At 40.9% G+C, this 17,740-nt stretch overlaps 1 long non-coding RNA gene across 1 annotated transcript in view; it reads right to left on the bottom strand.

The window, feature by feature from the left end:
• Positions 1-16,751, bottom strand: part of LOC141370100 (uncharacterized) — a 69,569-nt gene extending 52,818 nt beyond the window's left edge. Inside the window, exon 1 of the long non-coding RNA XR_012373842.1 lies at positions 16,635-16,751. This is a non-coding gene — a long non-coding RNA (uncharacterized lncRNA). The remainder of the gene's footprint in view (positions 1-16,634) is intronic.
• Positions 16,752-17,740: the final 989 nt, after the last annotated feature.

The raw sequence follows: 17,740 nt of genomic DNA, 5'->3' as shown, positions 1-17,740 counted from the left end.
TCTACACAAATTTGACTTCACATTTCCCTAGTGACTTATTTGTGTTTGGTTTTTTTGTTTGTTTTTTTAGGGTAGTTAAGCAAGAGGAGATGCTTACTTAGTGAAATGAATTAACTTCTCTTCTACAATTTGGTTTTTACCATAATGATAGCTTTTGTAAGGCCAATTATGCTCTGAGATATCAATAAACTTTTTTCTCTGCAGCTCCTAGAAATAAACAAATGAAGAGAAAGATGTATCTCAATTCTCCTTAAGGGTTTGTCAGTCTTTATTTGGCTAAGACTAACTTCCAATTAGATTTTTTTTTTTTTCTGATTCTTGTGACTTCTTGGTCATGACAAAATAAGAAAGGAGAGAGTTCCATGGCTCAAAAGTGGAGAGCTACCTGGGGATGATTCTCTGCTAACTCACGACTCTAGGACAGCCAGTTTCCACCACCATCACAGCCTGACGGGATGTCCAGTGAAATAGACCAAATGCTCTTTTGTCTTCTTGGGAAGCATCAAAGAACCAGAGATGTATTTCTCTACTGCTCCTGTCTCAAACACTGCATCACTCACACACACACACACACACACACACACACACACACACACACACACACACCTCATGTCTACAGGTACCTGGTCTCGAATTCAGACAGGACCCATTTACTTTGCTAATTGTAAAATAAACTGCAGATTTCAAATGATGACCGTATCTCCCTGAGGGGCACTCCCCCCATGCCCTCCCCACAGCTGTGTTTAGAGAATAGTGGCTCCTTTGGTAATAAGAATCCATAGAACTTCTCTCCCTGCAAGACTCAGATTACTTTATTCTCAAAATAGATCTGTGTTCCAAGAGTAAACTGTGACAACTTGGAAAACATGGGAGTCCATAGAAATCATTTTTCCCAAAGGTGAGCTTTAGGGTAACTGAGAGAGAAAGAATGGAAATTTGGGAAGAAATAAAAACGGGCATATCTTTGTGTTGAAGGAGACCATTATAATGGTATTATAATACCTTAAAATATTTCATCTGAAGATCTAGGTGTCTTTTAAAATTATGTTTGATATATTGATATATTAAATTTTTAAGATAGTTTAATCAAATTATAAAATTAAGAAATTTAGCCTAAGTGAAGCCAATATTTAGGAAGTAAAGAAAACCCTAACAGAAAAAAAAATTGCCTAATCTTAAAAGAGTGAAAAGAATACAATGTTTGGTTTTCTGGACTCCACGTTAACTACTTAAAAGTGTTTTTGTTTTCATTGAACTTGCTGAGAGAAAAAAAAAAAAGAAAAGAAAAGACAGGGAAAACCACCCTGAACATTTGCCACAGATGATCTTTAAAATCTTCACTTACTCTGAACAGTCACCTTCAGGGGTCTCTGAGTCTTCCAATGTTCCCTTCTTATCATTTTTAGGCTTTTAAAAACTGTCTAACAGTCCTAAGACGAGTGTTTGTCAAAGCTTGCCAGTATATGATATTTCTAAATCCAGACAAATCGTTTTCATGTTGCAGACAAGGAGGATAAGCTGGGTCCCATAGAGGGCTTGTTGCCACAAAGTTGGGGCTGCATCCGCTCCCGGGCTACGACCCTTGACCAGAGGCCTGGATGCAGCTTATTCTGCAAGAAGACAATGCAACCTTCCCCTACCCACCTCTGAGATTTTGTTTCAAAGCTAGTCAGATATGGTAGCAGCCTATTAGCCCATGTCTGCTTTCACAAATGGGTAATCCTGCAGACTGTTCCTGGGGCTCTTCTGCTAACCCAACCACATGCACCCTGCACTCCTTCCCTGTGTATCCAGGAGGCCCACCTGGGTAGACCCCTCCATGAGTAAGATGGCCGCCAGGTCAGTTCTCTGGGGGGCACCCATCAGAGTAGACAGGGAATTAGAGATAGACCAAAATCAGTATAGACTACTCCATCAGCAAGCTTCTTGCACTCTCCAGTGAAAAGAACCCAACAGAGTAGACAGGAAATCAGAAAGAAGAGAAGGTAGAGGTCAGGTGGTCATCCACCCAGCATCCTCTCTACACAGTCACCATGGGATGGCTCTGTCCCCAGACTGAAGGTCACAGCTCCTGTCAAGCAGCCTTCTCTACATACCTTCCTCTTTCAGAGTTCTGGGAACACTTACTTCCTCTCCTCATTCCAGATTGTACTTTGTGGTTTCTCTACAATCTGAAGACACTGTTGTCAACAGTCCCCTTATTCAATTCTGCCCAAATTACCCAATTTCCTGCTAGGACCTTGACTGACACAGATTGTATTCAACTCCCACACTGTGAACAAATCAAGAGGATGAGGCCGTAGCTACAGATCCAAAGTCAACAAAAAGAAACCCATATAGGAGGCAGAGCAGCCTAACTCGAGAAAACAGCAATGATCTCTGGAAGCTAGAAGGTATCCAACCCATTTTTTAAAATGTTGTCCTGCACTGCTTGCCTTTAAAATAGAAAGAATGGGACATTTCCTCACAAACCATGCCCAATTCTAAATAAATGTCTTTAGAAATAGTTTAGTAGGAATAAATTCTAGGTGACAAAATATAAAATACTTAATATTGATTTTTTAAATTCTAGAATATTTTCCCCATCAAGCACTCCAGGATTTTAAAATATTTCAAGGGAAAGCATAAGAGAAATCTTGGTGTTTTTCCTCCACTCCTTACCCATCAGGTTTTTGTTTTTTTGTTTTTTGTTTTTAAGCTTTCATGTTTCTAAGTAGGTAAGTCATTTTAACCCCATGTGAGAAGTGGAAAAGCTAAGACTTAAGGAAACGGCACAGCTAACCACTGTTGGGAATAAACTTTCATCAAAGGCCATCCGACTCCTCCTAGAATTCATCACTCCCAACTTACCTAAAAAGGAAATATATGAATATCTTTTAAGATTTTACTTATTTATTTGACAGAGAGAGACACAGCGAGAGAGGAAACACAAGCAGGGGGAGTAGGAGAGGGAGAAGCAGGCTTCCCACCGAGCAGGGAGCCCGATGCAGGGCTCGATCCCAGGACCCTGGGACCATGACCTGAGCTGAAGGCAGACGCTTAACGACTGAGCCACCCATGTGCCCTGCAAGTATATGAATATCTTGACTCAAAGATAGTACTAAGTAATTCCAGAGAGAAGTATTCCTCTGACCCACGGCGCTGATAATCTTACCTCATAGTAACATTTTAATAGTCCATTTGGTCCTAATCCAAGACACAGCCCTGAGCTATAGCCCTAAATGAATTCCCCTCCACTTTTCATCTCTTCTGGGGAATTGGACTAATTATAGTGACTACTTTGGAGAGAGCACTAGTTTGAAAACATTGCCTGAGGGATACAAAAGTTGTTTTATTTCATAATTAGGCATTTCTGTCCCAGGGGCATTTTATAGTCATGGTTTGAAATAACAGCCATTATTTTATTACAGTTTTCTATTTTTTGCACATAAAAATATTTAGAACATGGTTTTAGCTGAGTTTTATTAGTCATAATGCCAGGAAGCGCCTGGTGTTATGGATGATGGAATTATCTTTGAGGGCTTCCCTTTAGTGTTATTTCTTTCTTATAGGCTACACTCTCTCAGCATTTCGTACTATGACTGAAATTTGAAGTGGAAATTGAATATTCTGTTTGCAGAAGTGACCTGTACACAAGAATAAAGCGAACCCTACTCCTAGGTCTTTCTGTTCCCTTGCTTCTAATCAGTGCTCTATCCTCTGTGCCACATGGGGAACCACTTATGTCTTAGGTGATGCTATATTAACAAGAAAAAGAAACGTGGAATCCATTCATGGGCACAAAAGTAACAATGCAGAAACAACTGACATTAAATAATGCCCTTATCAGGCAATTGGATTAAATTTCCCTCTTGGGGGAATCTAATAACCACAGGATCATGTGCACGCCCTGGCACACATGTGCATGTAGAGAACAGAATAACAGAATTCTAGAAATAGAAGGGATTGTCTAATATAACTAGGCAATTTCTTTTAAACAAAACAGGAATTGCCTCTAGAATATCTATAAATTTCTCCATAAATTCTTCTAGGGAATTCTTCTGGGGACACAGCACAGGTTATCTTACAACACACACAGTGCTGGGACTCTAGGAGGATATTATTCCTTATGTAGAGACAGAAATGTGTTTCCTCTTCACTTCTGCCCACTAACACCAGTTCTTCCCTTCTCAGACATCACAGCCTATAAGTGTTCGAAAAATACTCACCAAGTCCTTTCTAATGGAGAATGACCCCTTTTGCTAGCCAGTACCCCTCCCCCATCTTCTTCTGGTCACAGCATTTAATTCTCCTTCAGTTCCATACCTTCCTCACTCTTACCGCATGTGGTTGTTTGCAGGGGTTGGAGGCACACACACTCCTGGAATGGGTAAGTGCCCAGGCCTGCCGATAAATACATACAAATTTCCTGCCCCCATGCTCAGTTTCTAAGCGGGCATCTGACAAAGGCTATGTCCATGAGACATAGTTCCACAATTTTTACAGAACCTTTGAGAAAGAGCAGCTCCTTTCTTGCTCTGGGTTATGAGATTTGATGCACACTCAAAGTTTCAAGGCACCACCTTATGGAGAGAATTTTGCCTGAGAATAAAGCCAAATAAATCAGAGCTGAGAGAGGGGGAAAAGACCTGATGTGGTTTGCAATCTAGACATCAGCTGAACTTTTGGCCAGGATGACTCCTGGCTTTTCAGTTACGTAAGTCAGTCCATTTCAATTGCTGTGTAAGGCAATAGGAGTAATTTCCAAGCAAGAGAGTCCTGAACCAATAGAGACTTCTGGGTCTTGTCCTTTCTAAGGAGCATCACAGTTCCTCCAGTTATTCTTTAAATGGTCTGTCTTCATAGCTTTTCACCATCTCCACCAACTCTCTGCTTGATTTGTTCCAGTGGAAATGAGCTGAATAAAACTGTTACCCAGAACAAAACCCAAATCATGAGATGTACTCTGAGCAGTGCAGAGTAAATGTTGACCATTACGGATCTATATATGACAATTCTATCACTTCAATATTGGCTCAGCTCAATATTCCATGAACAATTTTGTGATGGTTAATTGTCTATGTCAATTTGTCTAGGCTATGGTACCTAGGTGTTTGGTCAAACACCAATCTAGACGTTGCTATGAAGGCTAGACTTTGAGTGAAGCAGATTACCCTCCATAATGTGGATGAGCCTCATCCAATCACAGCTGAAGGCCTTAAAAGAAAATTATTGTCTTCAGACCACCTTCGGACTCAAGACTGCAACACTGACTCCTGCCAGAGTCCCTCACCTACCTGATTTCAGACTTGCCAACACCCCCACCCCGCATTAATGCCCTGTGCGCGCGCGCGCGCGTGCGTGTGTGCATGCGTGTGTGTGTGTGTCCCCATTAGTTCTGTTTCCTCCAGAGAACTGACACAGATAAGGATTTCATGCTTTTTTCTTGTTTGGAACTTTCAGACAATGGAAACACTCAGTGCTTTCACTTTCAGGAAGACTCCCCATCTTATATTTGCTCAATTCATTGTTTTAAACTGAGCTCATTATACTTTACATGTGTTTCCACTACCATGATTTCCATCAATTCAGATTTTTCAGAAAGATTCCTTCATCCAGCATATTCATTAAGGTTCCCAGTTTGGGACCTATGCACATTTGGTAAGAAGGCTTTGATCTCTCCATCCTAGTAATTAGAAAAATGTTTGTTAAGCTATAGCTTATATCGGAGCCCTATTGAACACAACTTGAAGTTCCCATCAATCAGTATCCTATGGTGTGAGCTCTTTAACCAGTTATTAATCCACCCAACAGGATTATCACCCAGCCCACACTTCTCCAACTTCCTGTAAGAATATCATAAAAGTTCCCACCAAATGCCCTGCAGAAATAAAACAGTTCACGGAATTCTATCTTTCCATCCAAAAACCCATGCAAAAATAGTTACTTTGACATAAATTATTGTTCATGACCTCATTCTGATTCTAACTGGCCACCATTTTCTTTCGTGAAGAATAATTTTTTTTAGGATTTTATTTATTTGAGAGAGAAAAAATGTGCACAAGCAGGGGGGAGGGGCAGAGGGAGAGGGAGAAGCAGACTCCCCACTGAGCAGGGAGCCTGATGTGGGGCTGGATCCCAGGACCCCGAGATCATGACCTGAGCCGAAGGCAAATGCAACCAACCAAGCCACCCAGGTGCCCCTTTGTGAAGAATTCTCATACACAGTTGATTTAGAATTTTGCCAGAGTGCCACCAAAATCCTAGCAAAGTAAGCTTAGGTCTGCATTTTCGCTCATTTTTAGAAATATCATCTTCCTCAAAGATGAGCAATATTGTGCCCATGATTGCATCTCCAAATTCTTTCATTACCTTGAAAAGTAATTCATCAAAACAATGAAGAGTTTCACACATTTGAAGCAAAGTGCTTCTCACCTTCTTGAGCTTCAGTTCTCTGTTACTCATGTTGGTTTTACTCTTTACAGTTTAAATGTGTTTCTCCTTGATGGAGAAGACAGAGATAAAACCAGGTTAAGTAAAAAGCAAATAACCAGGGGAAAAAAAAATTCTATAACAGATTAAGGAGTCAAATGACTTTTATCTTTGTTCTATTAAAAAGCACATAAAATCCGATATTTAAACCATCAAAACTCTAAAAGATAAATGAGCAAAGGACATAAATAGATAATTCATGAAATAGGAAATCTATCTGGATCACAAAATATGGAAAAGGTTGTACCTTCCTAGTATTGCAATAAATACAAGATAAACACTTTTAAGCTTGGTCTGTAAAATTATCAGTCTTTTGGAAAAAATATAATATACAACACTGACAGTGAAATATCACCTATATTTTCACATATACACATACCGTGTGATCACATATATTGATAACGGAAATATAACACACTACTACTCTTTCACAAGTTGTATATCAATATTCTCAACATCCCAAGGAAATATTTTGAAATGCAAGACAATCTTTAGCTACAAAGATTTTTATTGTGTATTTATTCATGATTAAAGATACACACTATACAAGCAACAAGAAATATGAAATAAATTGTGGCTCATCATTACAACAGGATACTGTGTACCCATTAAAATGATTACTCTGAATTTACTGTAAGAGAAATTCTCATTTTATAATTTTTGGCTTAAAAAGAGAGGGTGTATATATTCTATATAATAACTATGTAATACAAGTAGGCAAAACTCTTCTCTGAAAAACAAAAAAGCCTAAGAAGATAAACTAAAGCTAATGTGGTCATGACACACTAGATGCTAAATTAAAGAGTGAGTAATTTTGGGGCGCCTGGGTGGCTCAGATGGTTAAGCAACTGCCTTCAGCTCAGGTCATGATCCCAGGGTCCTGGGATCGGGTCCCGCATCGGGCTCCCTGCTCCTTGGGAGCCTGCTTCTCCCTCTGCCTCTCTCTCTCTCTCTGTCTCTCATGAATAAATAAATAAAATCTTTAAAAAAAAAAGTGAATAATTTTTACAAGGGAAAATTTTTTATTTTTTGGAATAGGTTTTATTTTTGAAACTGGATTGAGAGGTTCTATTTTCTTCAAAACCAACAGAACCTGAGCATGTTTTTGTAATAGCCATTCAAATAGTCAAGAAAAATCATGAAGATGGTCGCATTTTCAGAATCATAGAGGGAGAAAGTGCATCAGTCAAATCAAGCATGACCTGTCAGATCTAAGAAAAGCCTTCCTTCAATCCACCACCCTCTCAAAAAAACCTTCCTAATCATGCTTCATCATAGGTTCTTTCTAGCCATACTTAAAGGCATTGTAACTACTCCTCAAAAGGTTAGTACTCAAGATTTTCAGTTATGAATTAATCGTTAAATCACGGTTAGCTAATAGAAGAGCCTCCATCATGAAAGACTGATCAATGTTGAGGTTGGGGCATAGAAGGAAAAGATAAGTTGCCAGAGGTAGAGCAGCCAATCTCCTCACTTTAGAATGCACCCCTGTCAATCCTGAACACAGAATCCACATGAGTGCACTCAATACACGCTTAACACTTTGCATTTCTTTTACGACACCTTGCTTTCAGAACTAATACCATTCTACACTTAGCAGGAATAAGAAAAGCCATTCTGATTTGGGCCTTACCATACCTCAGTTATAAAAGGACATGAGTTGTTCAATATTTCAAAATGCATGGTATGAAGTGAGAAAAAGAGAGGGAGGATCTCTATACAGAAGGAAGACAGAAACTAAGATTATACTGTGATCCATCTGATGTTTATTAATAAAATTACATTGACAGTGAGAAAACTTAAGGCCAGATACTATATTTTTAGAAACAAAGGCAATTTTCTGGTTCCTATGTGTAGGTTAGAATGAGGAGTATATAAGGCGGAGGTATATGAGAAGGCCAAGTTAATGAAGAGGGTGTTTCCTGAGAGTTGTCTGGGAGAGAAGAATCAAAGCAAAATGAGGTCAAGGACAGGAGAGAGAGACTTGCACTGAACTGACCAGTGGGCAGGAGCCAAAAGGACTGATGAGCAATGAGGTCAGGAGAATAAAACAAGAAGCAAAGCATCGAGGAGATAAGGTGGAGAAGTCCAGGAAAGGAAGTCCATCGGACAAGGATTGAGGGGAAATTCCCTGTCATTCCTTAAAGGCTCCAAACTTGGTTTGGGAGAAATAACCAAAACTTACCATTCACATATTCAAGATTTATTCATCTCCCAATAATGGAGTGAGAAGTGACTCAACTACTGACATGTTTTTTGATAAGATGAATAAAAGATAGACTTTAAACCGGTGAATCGTCCAAGCCAATGTCAATATCTGGTACCTTCTCTTTTCCAATGCTGCCTGATCCTCCATGATTCCTCTCCTGTAACACCCGGCCCCCAGGTTCCCCTTTGCGTCCCAGTCTAGATGACCATGACCTCTAACTAAGGATTTTGCTAACGCCAGAGTTAGTCATATGAAATACAACTTCAGTATAGTTATAAAATTGTTCCTACTGCGAAGAAAGTTGGATAAATCAGTACCTATGAACACAACCAGAATGAAAGGCCCCAGAGGCAAGACATACTGCTCTGAATGATCCAAAACTGGCTTCTAAGTCTATTCTGACTGTGTGACTTTTTCTATCACAAATATATAGGATTCTCATGGTGGTGACAGGATTTTCTTCCCATAGTGTTTCTCATGGCCTTTTTTTTTTTTTAAAGATTTTATTTATTTATTCATGAGAGACAGAGGAGGAGAGAGAGAGGGAGAGAGAGAGACAGACAGACAGAAGCAGAGGGAGAAGCAGGCTCCCAAGGAGCAGGGAGCCCAATGGGGGACTCGATCCCAGGACCCTGGGATCATGACCTGAGCTGAAGGCAGACGCTTAACCATCTGAGCCACCCAGGTGCCCCGCTCATGGCCTTCAAATAGCTTTGTCCATATAAATTTATTAAAAAGAAATGTCAGTGTTAGCATCCACAATAATAAGGCAATCTGACATCATGTTACCTGTTGATGCAATGCAGTAAGAAGGCATAATATCACCCATGAAGTCTTTTTGCCGTAAAACTGCTTATCTTGAAGCTAAGCATGGGGACACAATCAGACAAATCCAAATTCAACCAAGCAATTGAACTTGATTCTTCAAAACTCCCAGTATTATAAAAGATCCTAGAACACCTGATGGGAGAATCATTCCAGATTAAAAGAAACAAAAAGAACATGACAACTAAATGCAAAGTCTTACTTCGATCCTTACTCAGATCACTAGATTAAAAAAGAAAAACCAAATGATACTGCAAGGAGACTGGGAAATCTGAATATAGACAATATTATATAATGATATTGTATCAATGTTACATTGGGACAATTCGTCATGCTTATGTAGAAGAACGCCTTTGTTCTTAGAAGACACATTCTGAGCTTTTTAAGAGTGATGTTCACAACTTCCAACAACTTAGGTAGGGGGAGAAAGAAAATGCAAAAAAAGATATACATATGCACAATATACATATACATACAGAGGAAGACAGAGAAAGACCCAGGAAGAGAAATCATTGTAGCAAAATATTAAAAAGTAATGAAGAGTATATTGAGATATTCATAAGAGTACATTAGTCATCACAGTATTTACCATTCTTTCAGTTTTCCTATAGCTTTTTTTTTTTCCAGAATAAGGATGGAAAAAAGACAGGCAGAACAAATACATAACGCTGTGATATAATGGAAGAAACTCAGAAGTCTGAAGATTGGGTTTTGCGCACAGCTGTGACACATGGTTCTGACCCTGAGCAAGTGGCCTCAGTTCTTGGGGCTTTTAGTTCCTTTTCTGTACAGTGAGATGGATGAACTGAATCATCTCCAAGGGCCCTTCCCTGCGATATGATTAAGCGTTTGGGAATAAAAATAGTCACATCTATGCATGTAAATGTATGTTGACATATGCCGATAGCATAATAAAATTGCTATTTCTCTTCATAAAATTACTCCCTGGTAATTTCATAATTTATAAATTATTCCTCCTCAGCACCTTGGCTAATTGTGTGTGTTTAATGATATTAGTCTACTTGGCTCTACAACGCTGTTTCTGGTTCCAAGAATCAGACCCCTTATTTACCTTAAAAAAAAAAAAAAAAGGATTCTACACAAAATAACAAGGAAGAAAAAAAAAACAGTACAAGAGAGAAAGGAGGAAGGGAGAGAGAGAGTAAAAGAGGAAGGAAGGGAGGAAGGCTGGCTAGGAGAAAGCGGAATGGGAGGAGAAGGGGAAAAGCAGGAGGAAGTTGGGGGCAGAAGAAGGAAGAACTGCAGCCTGAAGGCTGCTTCAAAGAAGTATGTATCTGAACACCAGAGCTGGAAGGCAAGATGAGAATTGAGGTGTCTATTTAGTAGCGCAAATCCCCCAGCTGATTATCTCTAATTAGGAGTTGGAAATGGGACCTGCAGCCACTTCATTAACCCCTGAGTATACGTATCTAATGCATATGTGTGAAGCTCTGTGGTGTCTACTAGGAACCAAAGCAGCAAAAGGAAGCAATAATGAATAGTCCTGAGAAAGAGAGTAGATCAGTTTTTAAAAATTATATGTGTAACTCTCCCAAAACTTTTAAAATGGTCCATCAGGAACAGATAAAAAACATTTTAAGGCTCTTAAGAACTAGACCCATTTGACCAATATTCCTTTTTTTAAGATTTATTTATTTGGGGAGGGAGAGAGAGAGTGAGCGAGCATGAGCAAGGATGAGGGGCAGAGGGAGAGGGGGAGGGAGAATCTCAAGCAGACTCCCCACTGAGCATAGAGCCCCATGCAGGGCTCAATCCCAGGAGCCTGAGATCATGACCTGAGCCAAAAATCAAGAGTCAGACGCTTAACCGACTCAGTCACCTAAGTGCCTCTTGACCAAGACTCTTAATCTTAAAAGCAAAAACAGAAGAAAAGAAGCTTCCAAATTTAAAGCATATATTTGAGATTTCTATTTAAAGAATAAGAAAGCAGCACAAAAACTATGCTCACATAAGTTAAAATTTTAAAAAATAAATCTAATTTTTACTATATACTCTTTTGTATATTCTGATTTTTTTAGACAATATGCTTTATTGCTGCACATTCTGATTTATTTTTACCATGGCCATGGATTATCTTTAAAAAAATAAATGTGAAATCTTAGGAGGAAAAAAGGAAAAGACTTCCATGAAAAATGGCATCATTATAACTGATATGAAGACATTTCCAGGACTATTATAAACTGAGTTGATAAATATATTCACATCAGGGAAGCCTGGGTGGCTCAGTCGGTTAAGCGTCTGCCTTCGGCTCAGGTCATGATCCCAGGGTCCTGGGATCGAGTCCCACATCGGGCTCCCTGCTCAGTGGGGAGTCTGCTTCTCCCTCTGCCTGCCACTCCCCCTGCTTGTGCTCTTTCTGTCTCTCTCTCTCTCTGACAAATAAATAAAATCTTTAAAATATATATATATATATATATATATATATATATTCACATCTATAAAGTGATTCTGTAACTGGGAATGTTTTGAAACATGAGAAACTATGATAAATAATGTGAGCTTGTAATCATTCTCCCCATCATTGGGTTGATTCTCTGTTGACTTTTCACTATTCTTGGTGATTTGCATTAGAGTTTCCATAAACCCACTAAAGAACTAAAAAAAAAACAAAAAATTTTTCTTTAATTGGAGCATATGGATACTTGACCATATCATTAGCCAGGAGAGAAATGACTGGGTCAGAGTAAAGTCTTACTCTAGCCTGCTCTCCTTCAAGGGAAGTGAAGCCCATGCTCTCCCCCAATCTCACCCTCTTTATCTTGCTCCCATTCTCTTCATCTATACAATGGGCAGGGGGAAAGCCCAGAGAAAGACTGTTACCCACCCACAATGACAGCATGTCCCGGACAAAATTTCTAGTACAGATGAGAACTTACTTTATCAAAATGACTGCCCACTTACGATAGAATTGAGTACACCACTCAGAAGTTACACTTGTCAGGGCAGTTTTCTGCCTGAGCTTATGCTTCTCCATTTGGGCCAATATGGGACCCAGAATCTTCCCTGGAGTGTTCAAAGAGTCCATTCAGACCCGGTACCCAACAACACTAAGAGTTTAAGTCAACAGAAAGATATGTTGAAAGCCACACTCTGAAATGAGACCCACTTGGACACACTAATGTAAACTGATCATAGGACTAGCACATTTCCTAAATTCAGTATCTGGTTCCTCCTCATCTAGCCAACAGCCCCTCCTTTTCTCCAATCGGAATTCTTCCAGAGTGTGCTGATCCTCTTGCACTTGTCCCCACCTAGCACTGGAACACCTCCAAGCATGCCTGTCCCTGAGAGGTGTCTAGAAAGCTCAGGCTTTCTAGCCGCAAAAGCTAAACAGTCATTTTAAATCATCAATCTTCATCAATTGATTCCTCCAGTGTTCCTCCAATGTTTTCCTCCCATCAATATGCTGTGTAAAATGTGCAAAGTCTGCAAAACGTTAACGGCAGCCTACTTGTTAGTGGGACTGACTGCTTGATGCTGCAGCTCTCACTCGTTTGCACCTGCGGTCCTGAGGCACCCCTCCTGCACCGGGGTCAGTATTCTGCAGGGGGCGACAACTAGAGGAGCATTTTAAGCCCCTTTGGCTGGGAAACACAACTTATCTGACCTTCACTGAAGAATATCATGACTATCCTTGGATAACACTCCCCTCAATAGCAGCAGTGGTCTGGGAATGTTACTTGCAAGCATCACCCAATATATGGGGGCTACACTGGCATGCACCGCAGCCTAAGCTGCTCCCTGAACCGTTTCAGGGGCGCATGTGTGCTGATATTCACATTCCTCCCACCAGCTCAGCCATACAACTATATAGCTGTTTGAGACAGAACTTTAAGATCACCGATGTGACTTTAAGATCACCAAAACACCCAACTCAAACTCTTCTTCACCCCTTAAAACTCTTCAGAAAACACACTGCTCTACCCCACACAGGAAAATACTGAGTGCATCTTTTTTAAATCATCATTCTCCTATCACATCCGTATAAGAGGCAAGTAAGTTACAGAATGCCTCCCCCCTCGGCCCGCCAACATCCTCTGGTGGATCTCAGACGTAAGCCGAATTGAACCGCAAAGTGACCGCACTGTTGAAGAAGGAACAACCTAGTGCCTCTGCCTAAGGTAAGCAGCCAATCAGAACAGTGGAACCAGCGCAAGGGGCGTGGCCCCGTGGACGCGGAAGGAATTACAGCGCAAAAGGCAAATTCCTTCTGCCACGGCAGTGGTTCTCCCAGCAGAGCGCTTCAGGCGTCCACGTAAATGGAATAGAGCAGTTTGCGGAAAATAATCAGCAACTGCAACCAGTTGCCAAACCAATGGACACGTAGTTCTGAATAACTGCTCCATGTAGACAGCCAGAGCAGAGGCCATTGGTTGGACTGCAACATGACTCTGCCGGCAGGGTTTCCACATGTTACAGTATGCCCTGAACTTTGTTTTGTTCCATATAGATATGGAAAATACAATGAACTAAGCCATCTACTTCCAATCAATACTTTGATAGGCCATACTAAATAACTCATCTTGCTTAAAGACTATAGCCAAGTCTCATTAGCTGCTGTGTTCTACTTTCATTCTTGTTGGCTTTCTGGATTGCTTGGACCTTCTCACTAAACTTTAAGGGAAGAGAAAGAGGCTGAACTTTTGGGAATCAGATGAAAACCTTTTGCCCTTATCCCTGCAGGTCTTTCTCTTAAAGTGTATTTTCTGGCTTAAAATAAGGTCTCCCATGAACGTGCCTGTCATGATTTTCAAAATAATAATAATTGGCTGTTAAGGAATAAAAAAGCACGAGGCACGTATGTTTATTTCTTCACTTTTCCCCTCAACTCAATGGCTATTACAGGGCAGTGATAGTCCCCCGGAAACAGGGGTTCTTTTAACTGTATCAGAAAATGCATTTAAAAACCTAAACAAGCTAGCTGCAGCCATATCTTTGTTTGGCAACCTGAGTATTCTCTTCACTTAGGCCTGCTTGTTGCAACACACAAAGGATTACTCTGCAGCCAGGGATAATAGCTGATCCCATAATCTGGCACTAACACTTAGAAAGATTAATTACCCTATTAAAATCTTAGACATTACTAAGAAAATCTTTGTATAAACCTTTTAGCTCACAACAAATGCAGCCTCCTTGGTACCTTTGGTTTGTTATACAATATAGGTCCTCACCCTCCTACACTTGTTCACCGTTGTTTCTAGCATCTTCAGGAATATCCAGATGCACACACACAGAAGTGCACACACATCAGCAAACCTGCACCAAGCAACAGACAGTCGAAGCTGCTTCCTGATACAAAGGCATAAAGTGGGAATGTGGTTGGAACAGATAAAGTAAAAACTCCTCCCGTCTATAAATTGGCTGCTCTGGAGATTAAGCGGCAGGGGAAATAAAAAAAAACACGGATTCAAAAGCTGCTGCTGTGTCAGAAACCAGAGGCACCTAAGAAGATTCGGATTGTAATCCCCCCACAAATTATATGCCCAATATGTTAAATGATGAAGAGCGTTGAATTCTTGATGCTTAGCATCAAAGTCTCCCTCTGGAGTAAAACACCGAGGATCAGTCTCTAGGGATGCCTCTGGTTTTTTGTTTTGTTTTATTTCTGTACTCTCCGTCAGCCGATCGTGGTTCCTTTTTTTCATCGGGGGGTGTTCCTTCCCAGATTTCTTAGGACATTTGCAAGGAGAACCCATGGGTTTCAAGACAGAAACATAACGAAATGCAAGAGGAAGCAGAGGCCCAAGCAAACAGGTTACAAGTCATGTGCAGGCTGATCACGGAAACCACCTCCATCCCACTTATCAGTTATGATACTTCACTGACCATGTCATCAAAAAACCCACGTCAAATGTTACCCACAGAAAAATGCTGAAATGCTGTCAATAGTAAGGTGGTTCAAAGCACAGCCTCTAGAGTCAAAATCCCAGCTCCTGGATGGATTGGCTGCGTGAGGCCAGGCAGTGGGCATCATCGGACCAGCCTCGGTCTCAAATGCCCCATCTGTAACTTGGAAATGATAGCAATACCAGATGCCTGAGGGTGTTGGGGGAGTAAGTAGCAGGGGAAGTTCGTGGTGTGTCTGTCCCAACCCCTAACGCATCACCAGCACTCAGAAAATGTTAGCTGTCCCTGCAGAGTGATTTCAGAATAACAGAGCAGGCTGAGGTCTAAATGAGGACTTTAGGACAAACCTGTCACTTGCCCCTTCCAGCTCAGGTTCCTAAACAGGTATCTTGGCTTTTCCTAAGCAAAGTTTTCACAGACTTAGTAGCGGGATATACAAGAACACTAAACACATGATGGGAAGAGGGGAACTGTTCACAAAACTGACAGAAGTAGAGGGGCGCCTGGGTGGCTCAGTCCATTAAGCATCTGCCTTCTGCTCAGGTCATGATCTCAGGGTCCTGGGATGGAGCCCCGCATCATTGGAAAGCCTGCTTCTCCCTCTGCCTCTATTCTTCCTCCTGCTTGTGCACGTGCGCTCTCTAATAAATAAAATCTTAAAAATAAAAAAACTGGTAGAAGTAGAAGACGCAAAGGCACCTTCACTCCCCTAACTGCATCATACCTCCCTCCCAATTCTCATTTATTTTATCTACTTCTGCTTCCATTTTTTTGATCGAGTTTCACCTACTATCTCAAAGGACCACAAAGAAAAAAGACTTTCTCATTTTTTTTAATTGCAAATGAGAGGCATAAATGATGGAACTTTCAGGAATGCCCCAAACCCCTGCAGCAATACCAGCACTTCCCAGAGAAAGGGTCCTTTGCATTTCCAGGTTAGTATAGAGAACGTCGGCCTTTACAGACTTGCCCAAGAAAATGTGGAGCCATAGATGGTATAAATAGAACAAGCATAAGGATTTTCCTTGCAGTCAACAAAGTTACGATTGAAACTTCAAAACAAAAAGAACACTTCTGATCTTAGCAACAAAGGCCTTCCTTCAGGTCACTGCTCTCACGAGGAGGTGTCAAGACTCCGCTGTGGCATTTGGTTCTGAAGCATCTGGACCTGGAGGCACAAAACTGGTCTCTCTGGGCCACTGGAGAGCTGAAATTAGTGCTTTCTCCTGTTAAGAGTAAGCAAATTCAATTTGTCATGTACCTAGCAATCTTGCTCTTGAGACACTGGAAGAAAATTTCTGAGTGATTAAAATGAGATCCAGTGAAGACAGTAGTCTGGACGTTCAAAATTCTTCCTTCCCAACATAGTCAAACAGTGACTTTCTCCTGTTCTCTGGTGCTTATTTCTCAAGTGTTGCTGCCTACCAGTCTCAGATCAACAGAAACTGTCAGCTCAAACACCATGGAGACAGAAATGTGTACACCAGAGTTGTCCAGTACTAGAGTAAAAATGAAAACCCAGCCACATGAGAGGGAGAGGGGAACTTGGCACTCAAAATGAGCATCATTCTCTTAAAGATGTGCACATCAGCAATTCTCTGGAAGATATTTATACAAATAGGCTTGAATTCCACACTTTAAAAATAAAGGACACCTTGTCACCAATCCAGGCTTATCAAGGTGGTCAGCTTCTGATCAGAAATGTCATTAGGCATCTGCCTTCGGCTCAGGTCATGATCCCAGGGTCCTGGGATCAAGTTCCGAATCGGTCTCCCTGCTCTGCAGGAAGCCTGCTTCTCCCTCTCCCACTCCCCCTGCTTGTGTTCCCTTGCTCGCTGTCTCTCTCTGTCAAATAAATAAATAAAATACTTAAAAAAAAAAAAAAAGAGGGCGCCTGGGTGGCTCAGTTGGTTAAGCGACTGCCTTCGGCTCAGGTCATGATCCTGGAGTCCCGGGATCGAGTCCCACATCGGGCTCCCTGCTCAGCAAGGAGTCTGCTTCTCCCTCTGACCCTCTTCCCTCTCGTGCTCTCTGTCTCTCATTCTCTCTCAAATAAATAAAATCTTTAAAAAAACAAAAATAAAAAAATAAAAAAAGATAAACATATATATAGTAAAGATCAGGTAGTGATAAATGCTATGAAGAAAAATAAAGTAGAGCTAGGGGCTATAGAAAGAAAGTACTAGATATTTAGGGTGGGCAGGTGATCACTTCATTAAATCCTGTGGGTTTTTTTAGATTTTTTATTTATTTATTTGACACACAGAGAGAGAGAGAGAGAGTGCACACAAGCAAGGGAAGTGGCAGGCAGAGGGAGAGGGAGAAACAGGCTCCCCACTGGGCAAGGAGCCCGATGCGGGGCTCGAT

This window comes from Callorhinus ursinus, unplaced genomic scaffold (assembly GCF_003265705.2).
Source record: "Callorhinus ursinus isolate GAN/ISIS: 27379988/994484 unplaced genomic scaffold, GSC_fseal_2.0 scaffold26, whole genome shotgun sequence".
Taxonomy (NCBI): Eukaryota; Metazoa; Chordata; class Mammalia; order Carnivora; family Otariidae; genus Callorhinus; species Callorhinus ursinus.
The sequence above is the reverse complement of the archived record's forward strand: the minus strand, read 5'-3'. Positions and strand labels throughout refer to the sequence as shown.